We start from the raw sequence: 24,962 nt of genomic DNA, 5'->3' as shown, positions 1-24,962 counted from the left end.
AGTGTTTGGTTGGGGGTGAGGGGCCCATGGGGCATAGTGTTTGGTTGGAGGTGAGGGGGCCATGGGGCATAGTGTTTGGTTGGGGGTGAGGGGGCCATGGGGCATAGTGTTTGGTTGGGGATGGGAGCCATGGGGCATAGTGTTTGGTTGGGGGTGAGGGGGCCATGGGGCATAGTGTTTGGTTGGGGGTGGGAGTCATGGGGCATAGTGTTGCACTCCAAGAGTGAACCCAATAATAAAGCTAAAACAGGCACAGTTAGGAGATGTACATCCTTTGCTTTTTTGAGGAAACCTGACTCAACGAAGGCCATACTCCTCTTGGGTAACCCAAACAGCAAACTATAGCAGTCCAAAATAACGGAATGTCCAATCAAGGGTCAATAAAATATATATAATTTAATTAAACAGACGATATACAATAACTAAATCGAAATAAATGATAGCAATGGAAAATGTGTAGTACAAAATGTAAGTTTGAAATGCAATAAAAATCGTTACCCCTCAAAAGCATTTTTTTTCCATGTGTTTAATACAAATTGGGGGTTGAAAAAGCCTCCTGACATGTCCCGCCTACCGCCACGCCCACTTTTACTTTTCGGCCCACTATAGCCCTCATGTAAGGTACTTTCGGCCCTCTGTCAAAATCAGTTGTGCACCCCTGCCCAGAAAGATAATACTATATAGGGAATAGGTTGTATTCACAGTTTAGATCCAGAAAGAAATGCATTCAGAGAAAAAGACTATGAGGGGGAGTAAGAGTTTAGAGTATTGCTCAAAACCAATATGCTTCCCCACTTCGAGTATGGGCTTTTAATATGCAAGAGAGGTTAAATTGGGCATCACAATGGTCAGCATTAAAAAATCAGTGTCTTATATCAGCAAATGCATTAAGTATATACATTGGAAGAAACAATGGTTAGTCTCAGCAATATCGACTATCTATATGGCAAAAGTAAGGGCAATGCTACTGTATGCTGTGGAGCTATGGGGACATAAATTAGAAAAACGACTACTGGTATTCGAAGCCAAATTATTGAGGGAACTATTACGTTTGCCACAATGTGTTAGTGTGGAATATTTTTCCTAGGAGTTCAATATAAAAGGAATATGGTATGCCTATATTTGTCAATGTGTAATGTCCCATGAAAAGGTGTGTAAATTGCAAACAGACACAATTATAGTTCCATATGTGAATGTGTTCCTAAGCTTAGAAGGTAATGTGTTAATTGGTAAGATGGGCATTTCTCAATGATTACAAAGGAAATGGACTTTGAGGAGCGAACTTGGAACACCAACAATGGTTCTGAAAAGGTGGCTAAAAAAGAAACTGTACGAATTTGGTTATGAACAAAATATGATTAACATTGCATCGAAAGTAAATAGTGGAGTGTACTGTGAAGAGAAATCTACAAGAATCATGCCCCCCATGTATATTAAAGCATATCCAATCATTAGCACTTTTTGTAGGTATCAATTGATGGAATTCAACATGACGGAGGCATTGGAGATGAAAGGGGACAGGGGACATATTAGGAATTGCACGGGAACACAGGAAATGTCGTTTATGTGTTAATAATGTCTCAGAGTCACTATAGCATTTGATTATGAACTGTGAAAGTTTAATTGACTTGCAAACCAAGTATTTTAAATCCTATAATATGCAATTGAAATGAAAGAAATTATTGATTCATGTATGATTTTTATGAGAGGTAATGATATTAATTTAATATCTTTTTTTAGCAGTATTCTGCACAAAGATTGTGGTAATTTTAAGAGGTATTGAATAATGTATTTTAGAAGTGTGATATGTATTTTAACAATACTGTGTATGAGATCATTTTTATGTAAATGTTGTATGTTTTTGTGTTATACAAAGCCTTATTGGCTAGTTGTATATCTAATAAAAAGAGAATATGCAAGGCTGCTTCAGGATACAACCAATGAGTGGTCCCAACCTCCTTCTCTGGCTCCTTCCGTGGATCCAGGATGCACCATGGTCATGATTTATTAACAGTGGGACATTGGGGGAAGGTGGGGGCGAAAGATCTTTGAAATCCTCTGAAAATGTGCATATTGGCAATACATGCCCCACAACACCACCTTGTAGACCTATGGGATTTCTGTATGTGCCAAATTCCAACCAGATTTACCAAGGCAAAGCGCACTTGGAAGAGAAGTTTGATGATCCTCTGACCAACAGGACAATTTTATTGGTCCTTTCCAAAGGGCAGTATGTGGGAACCATCATAAGACAACCGCAACATGTTTAGTAATGAGGTGGATTAAATGCCGTCAGGCTCTGGACTGCAGGGCTGAGGTACTGGCTACGCTAATGATTGAGTCTACCCTAAAGAATTTAATCTGACCATAAGAGTCACTTTACCATTTCAGTAATGCCAAAGATGTGGCAGCTGCTCTGTGTGAAGAAGAGGCTTCACATTGCCTCTCGGCCAGCATTGAATAGAAAAAAACATTATTGATATACTTAAAATGTTGGTGGTAGAAGTCAGACCTAGTTGGGAGTTACGCCTTCCCTTAGTCTTTTTTGCAATATGAGCCACACTGATCAGATCCATGAATGATGATCTATATGGATTGATTACCGGAGAAAAAATAGAATTGAGCCTGCTATCGGGAGCCGGCAGGCAAAGCCGGCCCTCTACAAAGGCTCACTTGAAAGGCCTGCATCCCCAGTCTTAGCGCCAGCAAAGGATCGAGAATTCACAGGGTCCGGTGTGGACCTCTCTCTGAGACGACCTGCTGACGTTGCAGCATTCAAGGTAAGCCCATCGGTGCTCCCTGCACCTTCCACAGAGCACCGACTCCATTTCAAAATGGCCACCACCATCCCTGCCTTACAGCACCAGAGCGAGTGTCCCTTGGGATCGCCTCTGCAACCAGCCGATTGGCCGCACTGCAATCTAATTGAGTTGCTATCAGGAGCCGGCAGGCAAAGCTGGCCCCCTACAAAGGCCCACTTCAAAGGCCTGCATCCACTGTCTTGATTCCAGCAAAGGATCCAGCATTCACAGGATCCAGTGTGTGCCTCTCTCCAAGAAGACCAGCTGGCATTGCAGCATTCAAGTTAAGCCAAGCAGGGATCCCCGCACTGCCCACGATGCTCTAGGCTCCAATTCAATACGACGACCACCACCCCTGCCCACCAGCACCACAGTGAGTGCCCCTTGGGACTGCGTCTGAAACCAGCTGATTCGCTGCACTGTAATCTAATTGAGCCTGCTATCGAGAGCCGGCCGGCCACCTATGAAGGCCCAGTTGGTTAAGACGGGGGTTTTCTTAGGCACATCTATAATTGGACCCCCTCTCCCCACAGTTTTTAGTGGTGCGGGTGGGGTTACTCTCTTTAATTGAGTCACTCCTTTCCACCTCCATTTCGTGACGGGAACTTTTTGGTCATTGTGTGCAGTGTTAGCAAAAGGTGTGGAAAACGGGTTTTTAATAACAGTGTCTTGTGAGGCGCATCTGAGGTTTCAACTTCCACGGGCAGAATGTATACAGACTCCCACATCCCGGTTTGCTCAACAAGGTACTGGTCTAAGTTGTTAGCGGGAAGGGCGTCAGACCCCTGGGCATCCAATCCGGAAGACTCTGTGCAGGGCCTTAGAGATCCATCCGCATCTCAGTGAATTAAAGCTGCACTGTCACATTATTGCCTTTAAAAGTAAATGGTGTAGTAGCTACTACTGCAGTCTGTATAAATTGCAGATGAAGCAAGCTATGAGAAGCTTTTTTCACACCCTCGCCCCTTTCATGCTCTTTTGAGTTTGGCGAGGACATGCACACTGGATCCGACGCAGCAGAAGAGCTATTCAAGCTCCAGGCTGGTATGGCGTTTAAGTTTAGATTTGTGCTCTCCGCCTCTCTTTCAACTGGAGTCATGGGGCCTCATTACGAGTTCTGCGACAATTCCTCTAATGCTACCAGCGGGTTGCTGCCAAACTCGTAATACTGATCCGCCGCCTGATATCCCGGTGCCACTGGAGCATTACACGTCCAGCGGCCCGGGATATCAGGCGGCGGAAAATGCAAGTCTCCAGAATGGAAACACGGAAGCACCAGCACCGTTGCTAACAGTGGCGGTGCTTCTGTGAAAACCATGCCTGAAGGGGGTGGTGCCCCCAGAAGGTCAGACTTGCCTGGAGCAACGGCCCCTCCAGGCATAGTTATAGCCTGACCATCCGGAAAGGGTGTTGGTACGTTGCTACCGGCACCCTTATTTCCAGACCGCCAGACTTAGAATGATGCCCATGCTCCTTAAAGTTTCCTTATGAGCAGTTACTACATTGTCCGAAGAGTCAATGAGAGAGGAGGGAGATAATAGAGCAGGGGGAACAGTGATGTCAATTCCGCCAAATTTGTGAAAGATGTCGACCACTTCAGAGGATTTGAGTCCTGTCTTCCTGCTCCTCCAAAACAGCATTTTCCCGTTTCATGGCTCTCTTTACCATCATTTTGTAAATCTATTTATTGTTTTATATAGCGCCTTAATCCCAGGCACTTTACAATGAACAACAAAATATACATTAAACATGGAACAGTAGAAGCAATAACGGTAAACATGAGTCAAACCAGAAATTCAGCATGTAAAACAATTTACATATGAGAAAGAAGAGGAGGGGGGCGGAGAAAGGAGGGGGAGAGAGAGTAGTGAGTAAGGTGAATAGTAGCAAAAAAGGGAGATTTAGAAGAGAAGGGGAAGATAAAGAACAAAGAGAAGGGTAGAAGAAAGAGGGAAAGAAGGGTAAGAGGGGCAAGGGGATCAGGGAGGGGAATGAAAAAGAAGAGATTTCAATGAGGAGCGGAAGGAAGAATAGGAAGGGGAGGAACGGATAGAGAAAGGTAGGGAGTTCCACTGTAAGGGGGCCTCATCCAGGCACGGTCACTGTCGTTTGACTGGAAAGTGACTAGACTCTGTGCCACTTAGGGGCTGAAATAGTTTTTCTTAAAGGAGCAATGTAGAAATTCAATGAGTCCAAACACAGCCTCCACGAGCACAGTCTACTAGCGCAAATGATGCTCTGGCCAGCCGCCTTGAATACATTAGCGGCAGCAGCGTTCTCCCAACACTAATGTTCTGCAGCCTCCCAGCCCCCACCTGGGTTCTGGGAGCGCATTTTGCATAATGGGCCAATAAAGGGCCTGCCAATGTAAAATGTTATCAAAAAACATTTCTATCCCTGTTCGATGAAAAGAAATCTAAGTGAAACAGTCGCAGTTTATACCTCTGCTGTAACACATAAATAAAATTGCATGGCAGGTTCCGGGCATCACCCTGTCATGCAATACACCCCCTGTGCTTATTTCAACCACATGCATTGGGTTACCTTTGTTTTCTGCGCATTTAGCACATACTGTTTGTGAAATCGGGATGCACCTTTAAATAAATGTGCAGAAACGCCCCTCGGTTTGTGCAACGGTGTCAACAAGGGCACTAGAATGGCTGTAAGATGCAACCACTCCGATACTCTTTGTGAATTGGGTGGCTCATTCCAATCCACCAACACTCCCGTCTCCACCTGTGTACTTAACTTCTGCTTCATACTACTTGTGGCACTCCCTCTCAACTCCTTTATCTCATTTGACCAGATCCAAAATGTTGCCACCCATACAATCTTGAAGCTACTTCAATCCTTACCCACTCTGGCACAATCATTCCCATTTTCAATAAATTCTTTCCAACAAATCCAGCCACGCTTCTTCTCACCCTACCTCATTTCCTCGCTGTTCACCCCCTTGCAGCTTGGGATCTTATGCTGTGTGCCACCTTACAGTTCCCTGCACACCCCATGTGTTTGCCTTTGCTCCTTCACCCTGCTGACTGCCCATACCTTTGGAACTCCCAAAACCCTGATGAGAAGTCCATCCCCCGCTATATTAGTCCTCAAGGCTGCTCTCAAGAAGCCCCTCCTTTCACTTGAAGCAGCACCCAAGCTGTCTTCTTGTATCACCGGCCTCTCCATCCCAATTCTGCCCCTCCACCTGTATATAGAGGTCTACAAGCAACTGGTCATCTTGACGTGAAAACAAGTTGCCGATCAGTGGCCGCCATCTCGGAATGGCAATTGCAGACACTGTTTTGCACAGCGCATGCAAAGATATTTACTATATGTTAATGTTAAAGGTATTTGTACCGCTCACCGTCACCAACGGAATTGGTCCCCAGGCGCTCTGGCCGATCTGCAAACAAAGAAGGAGGGGCTGGGGGTTAGTAGGGTGAAGTGGGAGTAGGAAAGTGTGGAAGGTGGTGTCCTGTTGTCAGCTTCAGTTCGGTTTTCACGGTGCTCTGAACTTGGGTAGGATTATCGAATCGATGTGAGTCATCAGGTGCTGTTATGATATGATATGATAGGTTAATTATAACGAGCTGAATACCCAGAGGTTTCTAAGCGCAGATACGGGGACCGAACCTGTATTGCTCCTTGTCGTGTTGCTTCCAAGGCGAGCACATTGCCCCTGAGTTATCCTCCCGAGAGGATGTAAGTTATGTTTTGTTGGTTTGTTGTTGCAGTGTGGTGAAGTACGTGCGGTTTGCTGTACGGAGAAGTGGTTGTGTGAGTTTTTTGTGTGAGAGATGTGGGCGGAAAGTTGAGCTTAAGGATTCGTTTTTTTTGTGTCTGTAAGGTCCTCATTACAATGTTTCCGGTCCAGAAATAAGAGTTCTGGTAAGCTCACCGGCACCCTTGCTTCTGGATTGGCAAACTACAAGTCTGCCTGCCAGAGCTGCTGTGCCCGGCACGTCTGACCCTGCCGGGCGCAGCAGCCGCGGTACCGCCAGACCCGTAATGAGGACCTTAGTCTTTTCAATTCTTGATCCATGCATTAAATCCCTGACTCTGTATGTATTTATAAGTATTGCTATACCTTGCTTCAGTGGCATGCAAAACATGTATCAATCACAGGGATGCTGTTTGAGAGCCAATGCTTAGGACTTCTGGTCTCTCAGTTAGCATTTGAGAGTAAAAGGAGTGAAAGGGCCATGCCAAAGGGCAACAGGATGAGAAGGCTAAGGAAAGAGCAAAAGAAAGAGTGACTGAGTGAAACCAAGAGGAAAAGAACTAAAGAAAGAAAGAAATTGGAAGGAAGTATGAAAATGCAAAAACCCAGAGAAGAATAGTGACAGGAAGTGCAAAATCAAGAACGCGATTACATTTTACGAAAATGCGACAAATTGCTCACAGAAAATAGGGAACGTGTAGAAGAAAGAGAACGTTCTGCCCAAATTATACTACAGTTTATACAAGCAAGTTTGATTCCTCAGTTTTAGTTCAGAGACAGAGAAATACTTTTCAGTACAAAAGTGACTTGAAACAATGTTTCTGTGAAGGCCATTAAATGTATCATTCATCCTGCAGCAGGTTTCAGGCTCATTTAAATGAGCTGAAAAGCATTGAAAAATAAGCCTTTCTCTTTTAGTCACTCTTGACCAATATCACGCACACCAGCCAACTGAGACAGGGGCCCCATGGTAGTTCCACACAACAAGGCGATTAACTTGCGTTTGAGGCGTGAAGCGCGGTCCTTCGAGTGGTTGCCCATACCAGATCTACCACCTTACCCCTTACCAAGAGATATCTGCTGCGGGGAAGCAGGGGGGGGGGGGGTGTGCAGCATTCTAGCACTGTGCAGCACTCGGCAATATGCACAGATGTCAATAATGGCCTAGAAGGGCTTTGAAAATTGCACCTGTGTGACAGCGCGTAATTCACAGAACGTTTTCCATTGGGGGTTTGCCATTATAAAAGGCTTCTGTGAATTCGGCCCAACAGGAAACGCTATGCTGCAGAGAGGACTGCATTTCGGTGTAACCCGCTGTGACGCAGCACATTTGCGCACATGTGCGCAAATGTGCTGCGTCACAGCGGGTTACATTGACTCGTCTGGAATATAGATTTTCATCTGGACTCTCGTTTCCTTTTCCTTGGTGTGCAGTCTTATTTTTTACGACAGCACTAGTCCCTCCCTCCCTCCCCCAGGCAGTTCTCAAACGCTACGATAACACGATGCCCCCCCCTCACCCTCCCAGGTGGAGATCAAGCGGCCCCCAGTGGTGAGGTAAGATGGATGGAGATAATAAACACGGAATGGGAGAGTCCACAGCCAATGGAAGGCGGGGGAGTCATCTGCAGGCTAAACACACTTTCCCTATATTCAAAAGCCACATATTTGTTGACAATTATTAATTGTTTTTTAATGAACATGTAATCAGCCATATAATATCAGTTCTTCCGGGAAAGTGACGTATTCCGGCTGTACTGTTTGTGAAATGCATTAAGTCCCACGTTCTGATAAGAGGCGCTTATTTCAGGAATTCAGCTTCGCAAGATAAGCTGCCAGAGGAATTGCTGATTTCCGTCCAGCACAGGATGAGAAGTCATTGGGCATCCCGCCTGGGACCAGGGGAATTATGGAAGGCTAATTATAGGTCGATCTGCGAGGCTCGGGGTAAAATGAGAGCCACGGGTGCAGTTACGCATCAAAACGAGCGAAGTGAACAGAATCCAGACGCCCAAGCCCTCACTGTACACGCAACCCACAACATGAGGGCCTGGATTCACTATTCGATACCTTAGCCCATGTTTCTTTCCCGCTCCATAATTAGAGCGCAGAGACGCCCTCTGCTGGCGACCACTCTCAATAGAAAGCTTGACGTTTTTGTTAAGTCTTTGTCACTGTATTTAAAAATTATACACAGTGGTGGGCGCGCAGAAAATTCATGAGTTGAGACAAGCCAGAGGTAAGATAGTGGGGGGTCATTATAAATGTGTTGGTGCGGCAATAACGTGGCAGTAATTCTGTTTACCGGCACGTTACCACACCAGCAAAGTACAAGTTTGCTGGTGAGGTTGCCGGAATGACCAACAGCTAAAAGCTGGAAGTCATTCCGGCCAATTTACTGGCAAAAAATAGCCGGTATCCGGTGCCGATAATACAGGCAATCCCCCATGGAGACCTACAGGACTCCATGGAATGGGCATTTACCACTGTTATCGGCACTCAAAATAAGGTAGACATTCCACTGGACTGGCTGCCGGTAATGGTATTAACATTTGCCGGTATCCTGGCGGTAAAACAACCAGGATAATGACCCCTAGTGTGTTTGGCTTGGCTTTAGGTGCCAACCACGAATCAAGCCCTCAAAAGACCCCCATGTGGCTTTCTGCCTGAGCAGTCTCTCAACACAAAGCGCATACCTTGCACCCTTGTGGGAAATTCATTCTGCGAGATCTACGTGCCAGGAGTCTCGTGAGAAGATGCGCAGGAAGCGCGCTCGTGGAGGGATGTGATAGGGGAGATGAGAGCAGACTGGAGCAAGGAAGGACGCGCCCTGACGCTCCTCATTCTGAAAGGCCTGTAGCCTCCATCCACTAGCGCTGAGCTGGGAAACTCTTAATGAAGGATGCCAGCACAATTCCACAGCCCACCTCTTGGCTGTTGGTTGCTCTTTAGACTTTGGTGTGAGAAGCCACACCACCAGGCATACTCCCAAGGCAGTGTGCTTAACTGCATTGGTTGCCTGCAGACTCTGAGTTGGTACTGTGAGTACTTTATTTAACATGTCTGTAAATAAAACCCGCCACGCAAAGCTGCCAGTGTCCTGTGATCATTAGGCCACAACATAAATTGGCGACAAAGAGCCAGGACCCACCCGCCCAGCCATCATGCAAGGTGCTATACCGCCCACTGCTCTCCTCCAGTCCCCAGGCAGGCCTGCCATCCTGTGGCAACAAGGGGAGCTGTTATTCACAACCTACCTGGAGGCACTGGGAGGTACAGGCTATTCAGGGCCCAATTCTCAACATGGCGCAGTGAACGTGCTAAATAGCACGATTCACTGCGCTATTTCATGACGCCCAGGCACCACTGCTATTCTGAAGTGGGCCTGGGCGTCATCGGAAAGCACGACAGTGCTTTCGTTAATATCCACCTGTTTTCTTTGGAAACAGGAGGATGAAGATCTCGGCAGCAGTTTCGCTAAATACCGAGGGAATCGTTATTTAAGGAAAATGCTGCCTATACACCGAAGTGAGCAGCTTCAACATTGCAGGATGTTGAAGCTGCTTACTTTGGTGTAGGAAAGTGTTCATATACACCCGTGCGGTGTATATGAACACTTTAATTTACACCAAAGCCAGCAGCTTCAACGTTGCAGAATGTAACGTTGAAGCTGCTCGCATTGGTTTAAATACAAGTGTTCCTATACACCCATGCGGTGTATATAACCACTTTCATTTAAAGCGAGAAGCTTCAACGTTGCATCCTGCAACATTGAAGCTGCTCGCTTCCGTGCGGTGTATATGGACACTTTCATGTACACCAAAGCAATCAGCTTCAACATTGCAGCAACGTTGAAGCTGCTTGCTTTGGTGTACATGACAGTGTCCATATACAACACGGGTGTAAATGGACACTTCCATTTACAAGGCTTCTTGTGGCACTCCTCCGTACGGCATCAATTGTGTACCGTAGTTCAGCGCCAATTTCAAGCGCTTACAAAATTGGAGGAGTGCCACAAGAATAACCATGCAAATGCATAGTTAACGAGAGTGCCGGTTGCTAGGTCGGTTTTCAGCCCTTCCTAGCAACCGGCACCCATATTCCTAAAGTGGCACTATCATTCCAACTTCAGAATATTGCGCCACCTTTAGAATAGGGTGTAATTACCGAAAATGTCGTTAGCACTTTTAATGACATTTTCGGCAATTACCACCCAGTTGAGAATCGGGCCCTCAGTTGCCAGGAAGAAGGCCATAGGCCTTATTACAACCCAGGCGTTAAGGGTTTAACGGCGCCGTCGGCGCGTTTAACCCTTAACGCCTGATTACCATTTTAACGCCTGCTTTTAGCAGGCGTTAAAATGCAAGGCGCTAACCCGCCTTGGTGCTAATTACGGCACCGTAATTTACGGTGCCGTAATTAGCGCCTTCCCCACTCCCATTATGCCCTATGGGGCAAAAATGGGAATGGGGAAGCGTAAATGGGGAATGGGGATTTACCGCCCCACTCACCTTGGAATGGGGCGGTAAATCCGCCATCCACCATGGTGTAAACGGAATTTACACCATGGTGGCAAAGTAGGGAACTTACCGCCTGGGTTGTAATGAGGCCCCATGAGTGTTGAAGGTCAACAGATTTTTGCAGGCCTCAAACCTGAGCCTGTCGATGGTTATGGGGATGATGTATACAAAGAGGCGGTTCGCTGCATCATCAGGTGCTTCTCCAAGAAGGAAAATGTGGTGCTGCACAGGTTGAGGTTTTACACAACGAAGCAGGAGAGCAGTGAACCTGTGGACGGCTACATCACAAGCATGAGAGAATTGGCAGCTTCATGCAGGTTTGGGGACAACTCAGAGCAAGTAATATGTGACATGTTGGTGGTGCATACAAATTGCTGGAAAGTCCAGGACAAATTCATACAGGAGAAGTATCTGAACCTCGACAAAGCCATCCAAATAGTGAGGGCAGTAGAGGAGACCTCAAGCAGACGCAAGAAAATTGCGACAACTGTGTCCACCACCTGAAATGGCGATGGCTCAATATAAGGGTCGCTGTAACAAGTCAACGAGGGATGCAGCCAAAGAGGGGAGCCCCAGAAATGCTACAGTTGTGAGATTGTGCACCAGACATCTGGCCAATGAAAAAGACTTTCCCCCACAGAACAAGGAGTGCTCCAAGTGTAGGAGATTTGCCACATTGCAGCCGCCGGCATGTGGCGAGGAAACAAATGTGGCACTCATTGAGGGTGACAGGAGCACGAGCGATGAAGAGGACCCCGATGACAGACCCACGTAGTCATGGTGAATCTGACCTGTGCCAGAAGAGAAAAACCCCACTGCATCGTGAAGGTTGACGATCAGGTACTATCGGTCTCAGCAGGAGAAGCGTTGAGCCTGTGAAATGAATTTCTCATGTTATTTTCTACAGTGCGGGGGATAAAGAACTATGTACATAAAATTCGACTGTAAACACACAAGGTACCAGTGAAGCACAAAGGCAGACCGGAAAGGGAAACTGCGAGAGCGGCGCCAGAGTCCCAACTGAGCAAGATGGTCAGTGAAGGTGCGATAGAAACCATTGAGTCGTCAGAATGGCTACGTCCGGTAGTGCTAATCAAGAGACGGTCTTTGGACGACATAAGAGTGTGCATTGAACTGCACAGCCTGAACATGGAGGTTACTATGGACAGCTATCCACTGCCAAGTATGAATGAGATGATATTAATGATGAAAGAGGCAAAGATATTTGCCAAGCTCGACATGCATGAGGCATATCATCAGATCAGCCTACACAAGGAGTCACACCCCCCCTCACAGCCTTCATCACACCGTTCGGCGTGTACCAATTCACCCAAATGCTGTTCGGCTTGTCATTGGCTGCTTTGGCTTTTTAGAGTCTGATGAACTCCCTGCTCCATGAAATTAACAACGTGTCGTACTTCCAGGACCACATGCTGGTGTATGCTGAGAATTCAGAGACACATTATAAAGCGTTGAAACAGGTTCTCAATAAACTTGAGATCACAGGGGTCAGTCTGCGCTATGAAAAATGTGTGTTAGGAGCACATGAAGAGGAATATCTTGGTTACCAGATCTCCAAAGAGGGGGTAAGCCTGAAAAAAGGACCTCTTATAGGCCATTGTTGAAGACTCAGCCCCAACTTCCAAAGAAGAGCTGCGATCGTTCTTAGGACTCGCTGAGTACTATACTAAATTTGTACCCATATTCTCTGAAACAACACCCCCATTTATGGAGCTACTGAGGAAGGGGGCAGTCTGTGGATGGGACACGCAGCAAGTGACAGCGTTCAATGAGGTCAAGTCAAGGATTGTGCATGCCCCATGTCTTAAGCCCTTCAAACCGACATGGGAAACATATGTGATGACATATGCCAGCGCCTAAGGACTAGGTGCCACACTCACCCAGAGGAAGGGAGTCCAGGAAAACATAGTTGCCTTTGCATCCAAGACGCTCTCCGAAGCTGAGAAAAATTACTCCACAGTCGAGAAGGAGATGCTTGCTGCATGCACCTGGGCTGTGGAGTACTTCAGGACATATGTGTGGGGCACCAAGTATTGCCTGGTCACCGACCACAAGCCGCTAGTACACATGCTGAGCCTGAGAGGGATGAAAATGGCAACGCCTAGACTCGCAAGAAAAGCGGCAAAACTGCAGGAGTATGCTTATAAGATCATGCACATTGCAGGGTGGAAGAACGCTCAGGCAGAATGCATGTCCAGGCTACCAGACCCCAGAATCCCAGGTACCCCCTTCCTCAAGGATGAATGCATCATAGCGTCCATCAAGGATCTAAGGAGTCATGAGTTCATGGAAATAAGCAAGTCTCATTGGAAGGAAGAACTTCAGCAAGACGAAGCCATGAGCAAAATGTCAGACTTGGCACAAAATAGGCTTGGACTTTATTGACCCCTTGATTCTATGTCCCTCGAGCATAGGTATGAGGTAGTCATGGTGGACTACCTGTCCAAATGGGTGGAGGTAGAATTTGTACCGGACATCACCTCAGCCACGGTCATTGAAGTGCTACATTCAGTGTTCCAACGAGAAGTCTTCCCAAGGAAATTGTGATAGACAATGGGGTCTAGTTAGTCTCCAGAGAGATAGAAAGCTTCCTCAGGAAATCTGTCAGTCTTATCTGTACTCGCAGTCACCTTTTTAGATTGCGCCATCTTTGCATATTTTCTGGAAATAGCTGAGCTTGTAACTTTAATTATTTTCGGTGGTAAAGATAAAGAGCGTATACAATGTTTGGAGCAGGAAGAGCATTGCAAGTTGCTCCTTTTCATGTTTTTTTTCCTATTGTCTTGTATTTGTCTAGTGGTGCTGTCTATATTCGGATGAAAGATGGTAAATGTCTTTTTGTTAGTTCTTGTTTGGTTTGTTGTCATGGTCTCTTTGGCACTTGTAATTAGGGACTGAGTGGAGTCTAAAGGTGCATCCTGCTCGAGGTCTCGATCACAAGGTCGAATTATCTCTTTGATTGTGGGCAATGGGTTAGTTGGAGTATTGGTTACACACACTAGATCTCCAGTAAAAAGGGCAGCATATGGAACCAAGTGAGAAATTGTGGTAATTATGGCAAAGGTAGATTTTGTATAGGTACTTTGTCTAGCTTGTTCTTCATGAGCTCTTGATTATGAATGAATTATGTTATTAAGGACGTCTGATGATTGATCTTAGCATCCAGCATATCAAATAGTTTGTTTAGAGATGGAAGTGCTCTATTCATCGCTGTAAGGGTAATGTCTATCAAAGGTGAGGATTGAATGCTATTTGAATTGGACAGAATCGATAAAGGAACGCTGGGGACTTTCCTCGGTGTGTGATGGGTGAATGAAATGGAGAGAGCAGACAAGTTGTGAGGTAAGTGATCATACATATTTAGCGATTGCGATAGATTCTGTTCAGGGGAAGGGGGAGAGAAGGAGGGACAGTCAAGAGGTGAAGGTGGAAACAAGGGTGATGAGGGATGTTCAGATGCTTGTTTGGGTGCGGAACGTGCTTGGTGTTTGGTTGGTGATGATCTATGACTTGTGGTGTTAGTTCTGTCGTGGTGGAGGGATCACAATCGAAGACTTCCTTGTTTGGCGCTAAAGACAAGTCGACTGGCTCAGGACTAAAATGCGGGTCCGGTTCCACCATAGGAGTCTTAGAACTATTGTCTGTTTCAAGTGCGTTGAGGGCTAGGTCCGTCACAAATAAGACACCTGAGTAAGGCGCATGCAGTGTTAAAGAAAAACCAGCAGCTATTAAGGAGTCGGGTACGTTATTTGAGTTGGCATTGTCTAATTCAGTGTACAAACTAGGTGGAAATGGAGATTTTGAGCAGACTCTTTAGGGGTAGTGTTCTTCACTAAAGGCAGGGAGGTTTGATGCTTTTCCGCTTGCTAAAAATCTTGTATATAGCCTGCTGATACCTTTTGCCTCTAAGGCGTGTCAGTTAAGCATGCTCTCTTGGCCAAAGTGTAGGCCGCCAGCGTTTGGTGTGGAGTATGTTTTAATTGTACCGTGACATGATTTGTCACATTGGGCAGAGGCATGGCTGTTTTCAGTGTGCAGAGTCCCTTGGACATAGCAGAACACCAAATTACAAGAAGGAGCTTAGGGATCATATCAAGTCGAGGTGCAGCTAGTGTAATAAATAACGGACGCCACTACAGGCAGGAGAGCATGATTATAATGCAGGAACAAGGTCGTAGCCACTTGAGTTATACTGGCTCAAAACAGTAATATATTCTTTATGAATTCTCTAATGATGATATTATGTTTACAAGGGCAAATAGAATCAAAAAGAGAGATATTAAGTTACGACCATGGAATGCCGGTCTCACTAAAAGTAGACATAATACAGGATGTCAGCATTACTTACTTCAGTTTACAAAACATACAATGCACTTTCTGGTTTGTGCACGAAGTAAGGGTTGTAGTCAGCTGGAACGAGAACTTGGTTCATTTACAGAGTAGCAATGATAGCTATGAGAGCAGCTAGAGCAGGTAGACTGCTAACTGCCAACTGCACACCTCAGCACTTGGGAAATGCGTGCACGCGCGCAAAGACACGGCCCTCACTGTTTACAGTGATGTCAGGGGGTAGGGCTGGCAGCCAAGACTCAAAGAAACAGAAGAAATACTTCACAGCGATTTTGTACAATTGCTGCTTGAAATGTTGTTAAATCCACTTAAAGGTATACCATATCAGTGAGTCATTCAAGTAAGCAAGTAAGTATCAAAGCACATGAAAATCGTGAAGCATATGCTGCTGCCAACTGCACTCGTCAGCACTCAGCAAAATCCTTTCCCTTTACAGTGGGTGGGGAGGGGCGAAAACTGTGTAGATCCTTAGCCTTTGTAACCAAAAATATTAATTTAATTAATTCCCCATTCTCCATTTGGCAGAACACTACTGGATGACTTTTGTTAAAATTCGAAATTAACAAGGCTCACTTCCCAGTGTGTGATGAAAATTATAGCCTATAATTTAATTGGGTAAACCTTGTTGACCAGCTGACCCAGACTTCTAAAAGGAATGCCTTTGTTCTTAAATCACTCCAACCTTTTTATCCTGCTTCCCCAACACAGGTCTTTCAGTAAGGGGGGCCTGAAATCCAAAATTCCCCAAAGCATTCCAATTTTTCTGTCTGACTTCCCAACATAGACCAAAGCAAGGGGCGAATCTAAAAAAATGTGATAAATCACCCTGTGTTCGTTTTAAATCAAATGTTTTGCCAAAATTATACTATTGATCAGTGTCATTATTTCATCAAGTGAATTAGCAGAAAGTGTACAATTGTGATTGTGTTCTTTTGAACTCACTTTTCTGATTTATTTATGCTGAGAGAAGTTGATTGTGTTGTGGCACGGATAATGTGGTGTGTTCGATATTTTTGTGCTAATTTCTATTACTGTTAATTTAAATAAATAACTGTATATTTCCCGTACAATGGCCTGGTTCTTGGCTCATTGTTAGCTCAGGGGAGAGGCATCCAAGGGGAATGATATGTGTCCGAGATAGGGCTAAAAATAAGTTAAACAGTTTGTTGCATAACGACTTGAGTGGGGAGAGAAGGAACTCCCTGTGTTGAGGGTGGCTTCTCAATAAACCATTACACAGTGGGGGCTGGTGGCCTGGATTTAGCTTCCTATTCCTGACCCATACAAGTTCAGTCTATTCATTTGGTGCAATTGCATTAAGGTGGAGGGAAAATCATCTTTGTTTTGTTAACAGTTCCGCTAGGACTTGACTCCTGAGTTCTAGGGAGGTGTATGGGTAAAAAATTAAGAGCGTGTAAGAATTTATTTCAGTGAGTAAATCAAGCAGAAACAGGGTGATTTTGCTTCTGCAGAAAGAATGTTTTATTAAAGTGCAAAAATCCAATTGTGAAAATGACTAAAGTACAAATTGGGGAAGCCAGGGAGCATCTCCTAACTAAATTATTTCTCAAAGGAGAACGGGTTGGGGATGATGCAGCAAACTGGCAAACAAGAATTGTGCAAGAGGTTACCTCAGTAAGCAATGATATTTGGCTTGAAGCCGGGATAATGCACAAAGCACTTGAAGCATTTTGTATGACTACAACTGCTTGTGATGAAAAGATACAAATGGCTCAGTTAACTGCTCAGTTATATTTTCATTTGCTTTTAGTAGAAGAGCGTTGGCAAAATAGTGAGGCTAGTAGGATGGATCAGGCTGGAGACCTGTCACATGCCCAGGATCTTGTTCAGCAACTCAAAGATGAGCTGAAAACACTGCACGAAGAGAGTGCAGAGCATGAAATACATTCTTCTGCGCGAAAAATGCACATAAAGAGTGTGTGGAAAATCTGAGCACACTGCCACACAAGCTAAATGACCAGGCTGCTCATAATAGAGTTGTTTTGGAGGACGTTATTCCCATTCCAATCAGAAATAAAATAATTGAAAACTGAAAATAGTCAAATTCTTATCAAAGGGGTTGATTCCCAAAATGACTTTTATCAGATACATCAGCAGGTAAGTGCTCTGAAACAACTGAGGACTCAGCTGATTCAGGAAAAATACCTCTTGAATCAGGATAACAGCGTCCTATTGCAGAGGATAAATCAGTTGGAAATGGAGGTAGAAAAGGGACAGTCAGGTTCTCAGGAACTGACCAGAATTAGAGAAGAAAGGAACGTGATTGTAGAGCAAGTGAGGCAAACAAAAGCTGAACTATTAGAGGCAGCAATTTGTAGGGATGAACAAGAGAAAGAGATTAGTCCCCTAAAGGAAAAGCACATTGAATATGCACGTAGCTTACAAGGCTCACAGAGGGAGAATGAATCACTTCAGCAGGAGGCGCAGTAAACAAAGGATCGGTTGGTAGTTTAGAGACGGGTAAATGAGATTAATCCGGCCTTAGTGTCAGAATTAAAAAGCCAGCTCTCTGACTACCAATAGCAAATAAATAAAGAGAGACACATGTGTGAGAGCCTCACCTAGGAAATCAAACATTATAGAGAGGTCCTGAGGAACCCTGGCCAAACAGGATATAGGACAAAGCCCATTGATCAAGGTGTGGTGCCCCCTCTCAGCAGGGGCCCCATGCCAGTCATGTATATCATCTCATGCACAAATGGAAACTGAACTCAAGCATGCCACCTATCCAGAACAGGGCGACACGAGGCAGTTTGGCTTACCCAAGCCTGTTCCAACTGATCAGTAAGGCCCGTCCCTGTCTGATATTGATGAGTATTCATCTCTACCACACCTAAGGGAAAGTGGCTGTACTAGTGTGCCGTGGGAAGTAAGGAATAATACGGTAAGTACTTCAGAGCATGAAAACTCTTATGAGGAGCGAATCGGGGAGTTAGATTGGCTGAAGATGCGATTACAAAGAGACCACCTTGTCTGCTTTGCTGAAGGAGAAAAGGTAGACCCTCAGCCTAGGAAGGGCATTCTAAAAACCTCTGTATATTTAGGGGAGGTGAGAATTGCCCAGATTCCCTGGTAGGAGGGATGATGAAACTGGGTTCTATTCTGGGCCTAAAAGGAACTCCAGGGGAGTGACCCTGAGAGTTCACTTTGGTTCAGGAGAGAGGAGTCCAGACCCTCTAGTTCTGGGAGATATTGCCAGTCTCATAGAGATAGGGAGCGCCTAGAAGCCAGGGAAGGGAGTACTAGTAGCAGTTCTGAGTCAGAAGGTGAATGGACTCAGGTGCAGAGGAAGAAAAAGACAGCGAAGCAGAGAAAGGGTTTTGTGAATAAGACAAATCAAAGCCTTAAAGAGCTTCTGACCCCATATCAGAAGAATGGCAAGTATTCGGTATGGGAGCACCTGGAACATTGTGAGAAGATGATGGCATCATTCCAGATCAGGAATGATGTGAATTGTATAGTATTTGCTAAATGGACGTTCTCACCTGAGTAGTCCAGCTTCTTTGCAGGACTGGAGGACCAGGATCATCATAAATGGTCCACTTATAAGGCAGCCATATTGAAACTTTTTCCACATATAGGAAACCACAAGAGGCCCGTAAGGCTGCATATAACTTGCAGTGTGGGAAAGATCAGGCACTGAAGGGGTTTGTGCAGGAGCTAAGGCGCACCTTTGCTCAGACTTCCCAGCAGGTGAACACCAATAGTAGGGAGTTCATTCCTACATATTTCCATGCTCTCCCCAAATACATAGTGACTCGGTTGGTGCGTGACTTTCATGAGCATAGGACCCTGGATTGGGTGATTGAGCAGGCCACCAGGATTTATGTGGTCCAAAAGCCTGCAGAGAGTAAAAATACCACCAAAACCCCCAAACCATCTAACGCCCCTTCTGCTGCAAAGGTGGCAGAGGTAGAAACTACCCTTCCATTGGATCTGGAGATGTGGGGCATAAAAATAACCCTCCTGCCAACAAGCAAAATGGAAAACAGAAGGAACCCCCAATACGTCCCAACCAAATGTTAGTCAGGCGGGAGCCCAGAATATTGCTCCCTCTGACCCTGCCACCTATGAAAGTCCTAGGTACAAGGGTACTAAACAAATCCTGGGGAATGTATATACTACCCCGGCCCAAGGGGCGGGGGGACTAATCAGGTAAGTACTGCTCTGGGAAACATCCCTCTAAACTTCCCTTGGGAGAGAAGTATCACTCCACCTCCCAATCAGAACTTGTTTTTATAGATATCCCCCAAACCAGAACTTCCAAAACAATCCTCTTCTCTCTCCACAGTTCCAGGACATTAGATCCCTGAACCTGGAAGAATGGAGATTCAGGATGGAAAATTATGGGGGGAATTTCCAGTACCCGAGCTACTCAAGGAGAATGCACAGTTACCCCTTTCAGGAGCGGCAGAGGCATGACTTGAGACCGCCCAGCACCCAGACAAGTTCTTGCAACTGGCTCAGTCCAACTCTCAACCTAACCCTGCTTCCCAGAATTCCCCAACACCCATGTCTTATGCCCAAGGTGGGATAATGATGGGAGGAAACCGCCGACAAACAACAGGTTCCGGAGGAGGGGGCCCGGGTGGAGGGGAGATGTCAAGCCCTTGAGGACGTTTCCTTTCTCACCCAAACAGAACCCCTAAACACCTCTTAGCCTGAAAGAGTCTCTTCTACCCCCAAAATGCTACAACCCAAAGAGCAAAGGGTAAGTAGGAGAGGACAAAGAAGAACCCACTTTGTGGAGGAACTCCAGATTATCCCCTTTGAAAGAGAAGAATCCTGGTAAGATTCAGGTAGTCAGACCATCTCTTTCAAAAATGGGGGGATCCCTCCCAAAGAAAAATGGGTCCCAAAAGACCCAGAGTGGGACAGGGTAAGTATGGAGATCGACCCAGAACCAGAAACTATTCAACTCCAAACATGTGAGCCACACAGAAGTGAAACGGAGGGGGTGTCCTTTCTCCAAACAGGTTCTGAGAAACGGGGATTCCATGTCTTAAAATTGCGGCAAAAATGGCTGTGCATACAAAATATTGTGGCAAACATGCTGTGGTTTTGCCACTACAATCATGTAAAGGATACAGGGGACACCCCCGCAACCCCTGCTCCCCTTAAATGGTATACTGGGGTACACATTTACCGGTTCAAACCAAGGCATTTTTGACATGATTATTTTTACCAGCAACATTTTTGCCATGATTTTATTACCTGATACCGTAACGGTGGACAGCCAAGGAGCTGGGGAAAAAGCGTATTCCAAAACAACACCCATTGCAAGTTGCAACGTTTTTTTTAACAGATTCCCGAACGGTGACACAGAAAACTACCCAAGATCACACTGTGTCGGAGTTCAATATTAAGAAAATGACCACCGGGCTGTCAAATAACACACACTTTCTTTGCACCTTCAAAGAGAAAGAAGGCCGATTTTATGCACCAGTTAAGGTGCAAGGTCAGTGTGAATTATCAGCTCTGATGGATCCCAAGCCACCCTCCTGTCAAAAAGATCTTTCACCAACTAAACTAAGAATGGGGAAGAGGCCACTGAATTCCACTCATACCACTTCCCGGACAACTCCAAAATGTTGATGGGAATGATATTTCCATTGAAGGTACTGAAGATCTGAACATAAAAATTGGACAGCACCGGCTGAAATATCCGGTGATCGTTGTGACTCCAGCGGGCACACCTTGTTTACTGGGGAACGATCTCCTGAGGAGGATATCACCCCTGATCGACTGTGTTAACAAAGTGCTCTAGACTCAGACTAACCGCGCCATCAAATTAAAAATTCCCTGTACCAATCATGGAAGCCTGAATGGTACCTATCACGTAATTGTTCAACGCTCTGAGAGTTCCATTTAATAATAGAATAATGGAAGGAGCTTCATCAATGAAGAATTACTCTTGAAACTCACAAAAGATCAGACCATTCCCACATTTAAATAGATTGACAAATGGGAAGTAGGTCTGGAAACCCCAAATTCAAAACATCTCCTGCCTAGCAGGTGTATGCTAACGACTTCCATTGGCAACACAAGTATAGACCATAATTGTTGCTAATGAGAGATGTCCCTTCTGCCTTTTATCTGGGAAGTGACATTCTCAACAGATTTGCAATCAATTTGGATCTAATTAATAATAAAGCCTGGTACTGACTGGGGAGTAACCTCGTGGGCTTTGACAACATTGAAAAAGCATTCTGGTCAGCTCCATTGCTGCCTTATGCAGTCGAAGTTCAAGTGTGAGAAGAGTTTAGCATCCTAGGACAGGTGCGACAATTTACTCTTCCCCTCAAAATTAAACAAGGACAGATCCTCAAACATCGAGGATGCATATATAAATCTAAATTCCCATCTCCTAGTAGACCTAGAACACAAGACCATTCGAATATTGGTGGATAACAGCGATCCTCAAAGTGTCACTTTGGGCACAGACACCTTTATTTGAATGGTGGTTGATGCCCAACATTATTCTATTGATTGAGGTAATTAAATCATGGGCCCAATCCCAAATGACTGTTTCGACATCAGTGACCGTATTCCTCCAGAAAAGATTTATACTAGGCATGGGGAGAATTTCCTGGTGTACTCTCCTTGCCCCTACGGTGTGGAAGAGGTGACCTGTGACATTAGTAGGGAGGAGGTAGTGTTCAGATTCATGGAGCAATACCTCAAATCCCCTGTCCATGTCAACACCATCAAAAGAGATCTCTCCACCCAACTGGAGGATAGTGCTGAAATTGCCAAGCCCGAGGTCTTTCCAGATTTCAAGCAGATGGTCGAGGAAAGCATCAATCTGGCTGATGTCGGTGAGACCAAGGAGCAAAGACAAACGCTAAAACAGGTCTTCCTGGAATTCCAGGATATCTTTTCAGTGGACTCATATGACTGTGGACGTACATCCATTCATTCTACCATCATTCCCACAGACTTAGAGATGGCTATCATATTTGTGAAATAATACCGGTTACCTCTCGCATCAATGGAGTCTCTCACAGAGATTATTAGGAATTTAGAATCCTGTGGGATAATTAATCCGATTCACAGTACCTTCGACAACCCGGTACTGGAGATCCTCAAACCAAACGACCAATGGAGATTATGTGCAGACCTGAGGGAGTTGAACAAACAGGTCCACATGTCAAGATGGCCCCTTCCCTACATTAATCAGGGACTGTCCCAGATCCAGGGGTCAAAGGTGTACACCGCTATTGACATGACAAACGGTTACTGGACTGTACCCATGAGTAGGGAAGACCAATACAAACTTGCCTTTACCTTCGGGGGGCAGCAGCACACGTGAACCCAAACCCCCTTTGGAAACATAAACTCTGGCAATGAGTTCAACATATTCCTACATAAAGCCATGCCTGATTTGGGCGAAAGGGGAAACCTGGCCTATGTGGATGATGATTTGATCAAGAGCTCAACTGTGGAGGACCACATAGCAGAAATCCACTATATTCTTACCCAGTTGCAGAAGGTCGGAGCAAAATTGTTCTTTCAGAAGGCACACTAGTGTAAGACCTGAGAGAACTTCTTAGGGCACAAGATCACACCTGAGGGGCTTAATACCCAGGCGAAGAAGGTGGAAGCCTTATTAAAATTAAAAAAAACCTACCACTCTGCAGGAATTAAGAAGCCTTCTTGGACTTACTAATTATAGCCAAAAGTTCATTGAAGACTACGCAGAGGTCATTTGATCCTTGATCCATTTATTAAAGGCCAGAGTCAAGTGGGAGTGGCGTCCAGAACAAGCAGAGGCAGCTGAACAACTGAAAAGAAGCCTTTCCCAGGCTCCTTGTTTGGCTTACCCCATAAATAAGAAGGAGTTATTCTTGGAGACAGGGTTCTCAGATACTTGCCTAACAGCGGTATTGTTCCAAAAACATGACAAGGTCTACAAAGTAATCTCATAAGCAAGCAAGATTTTGTCCTCTGTGGAGGAAAAATTAAATGACTGCGAGAAGGCACTCCTGCCAACCGTGTGGGCGCTGAAAGATTACAGCCCTTTCATACAGGCAGAACACATAATTGTGGAGACTCCCCACCAACCCTTGCAGTATCTAGAAAGGGACAGAATCTGGACAGGGAACGTTAGTAATTCCAGAATAACTTCCTGAATTCTGTCCATGCAGGGCTTTCCTGTGGAGGTCAGATATGGCCAAAACAAGAAGAGTCTCCTAGTGCAAGGGTCGGCACACTTGCATGATTGTGCTAAAGAAAAGTGTCTTGAGGGTGAAAGTCTAATGACCAACAACAACCTGGAGGCATACCTAACTTCTCAACACAAGGTCTATGAAGAAGACATGTGTCAGCGGATACCCACAGTTTATGTGGATGGGTGCTCCCACCATGTTGATAGTAACATAGAAAAAGAACTGGTGGCTGGAATTGGGAATGCCTGGGTGAATGATACCCCAGAACCCTCTGCTGGTTATAAAATAGGACCCCGAAGTAGTCAGGCTGCAGAGTTGATGGCTGTTTATCAAGCCATCGTCCAGAAAGAAATGAGTGGGCACTACGTAGTTCCTGTTATGTTAATCAATTCCTGATCGTAGATAGGTATATTTATTGTTCAATTATCCTCTTTGATAGGCCATTTGCAAACATTTTGTTGTCCAATGCATTTCGGTCTATCTCAGACGTTCTTCAGGGACTGTATTAATGTAGTTTAGTAACCTTGGCCTTGTTTACACTTGCTTTCTTGAGGAAAAATGTCCAATTCCATATTCCACCTGAGCGTGCTTACTTAGATTTGCTGGTATATAACATCTGTATACCTTGAGTGCCCATTCGTGTTGAGGTAATCTGTTAAAAAACTGTTCTACAGCAGCAGGACACCTTGCTCGCGTGAATACGCCATATTCACGCGAGCGAGGTGCCCTGCTGCTGTAGAACTGTAGAACTGTTTTTTAACAGATTACCAGATGGAATATGGAATTGGAAATGTTTGGAAATCAAAATGGCAGCTGTCCCAAGGTCACAAACTGGGGCTAACAGTAAACTCTCAAAAGCCCACTGGAGTAAGGATACTCCAGATGCAGATTTGATCACTGCACAGAAAGAGGACCTGATCATTGGGAAATTATCTCGAAACATTCAAGACCCCGTATGCTTTCCTCTAACAGAGTCAGATTATGCCGGTAAAGAGGATCTTTGGGTGTTGATGAAGTTTTCCAAGATGTTCCGAATCCAAGATGGTTTGTTGGTAAGGAGAGATCTATCTGGCTGTGACCAGTGGATGGTACCTACCTCATTCTGAAGCCTGATGTTGAACCACGCCTATGACGTGGCCACTGCCAGTCATAGGGGGTTTCTTGCGACATTGGAAATGTTGCGCGAGGTTGCCTACTGGCCACATATGGGCCAAGACATCAACACTTACCTAAAAGGGTGTCTTTTGTGTGCTCAATTCCAATGCAGTTCACTCACACACAATTCTCCCCTACAAAAAAGAGGAGTGACACTGCCTGGGTCAGATTTGCAAGTCGATTTCATTGGGCCAGTGATTCGCTCCTCTAG

The sequence above is a fragment of the Ambystoma mexicanum genome, chromosome 4p (assembly GCF_040938575.1).
Source record: "Ambystoma mexicanum isolate Mex_15411 chromosome 4p, UKY_AmexF1_1, whole genome shotgun sequence".
NCBI classification, from domain to species: Eukaryota; Metazoa; Chordata; class Amphibia; order Caudata; family Ambystomatidae; genus Ambystoma; species Ambystoma mexicanum.
Note: the sequence above shows the minus strand (reverse complement) of the source record.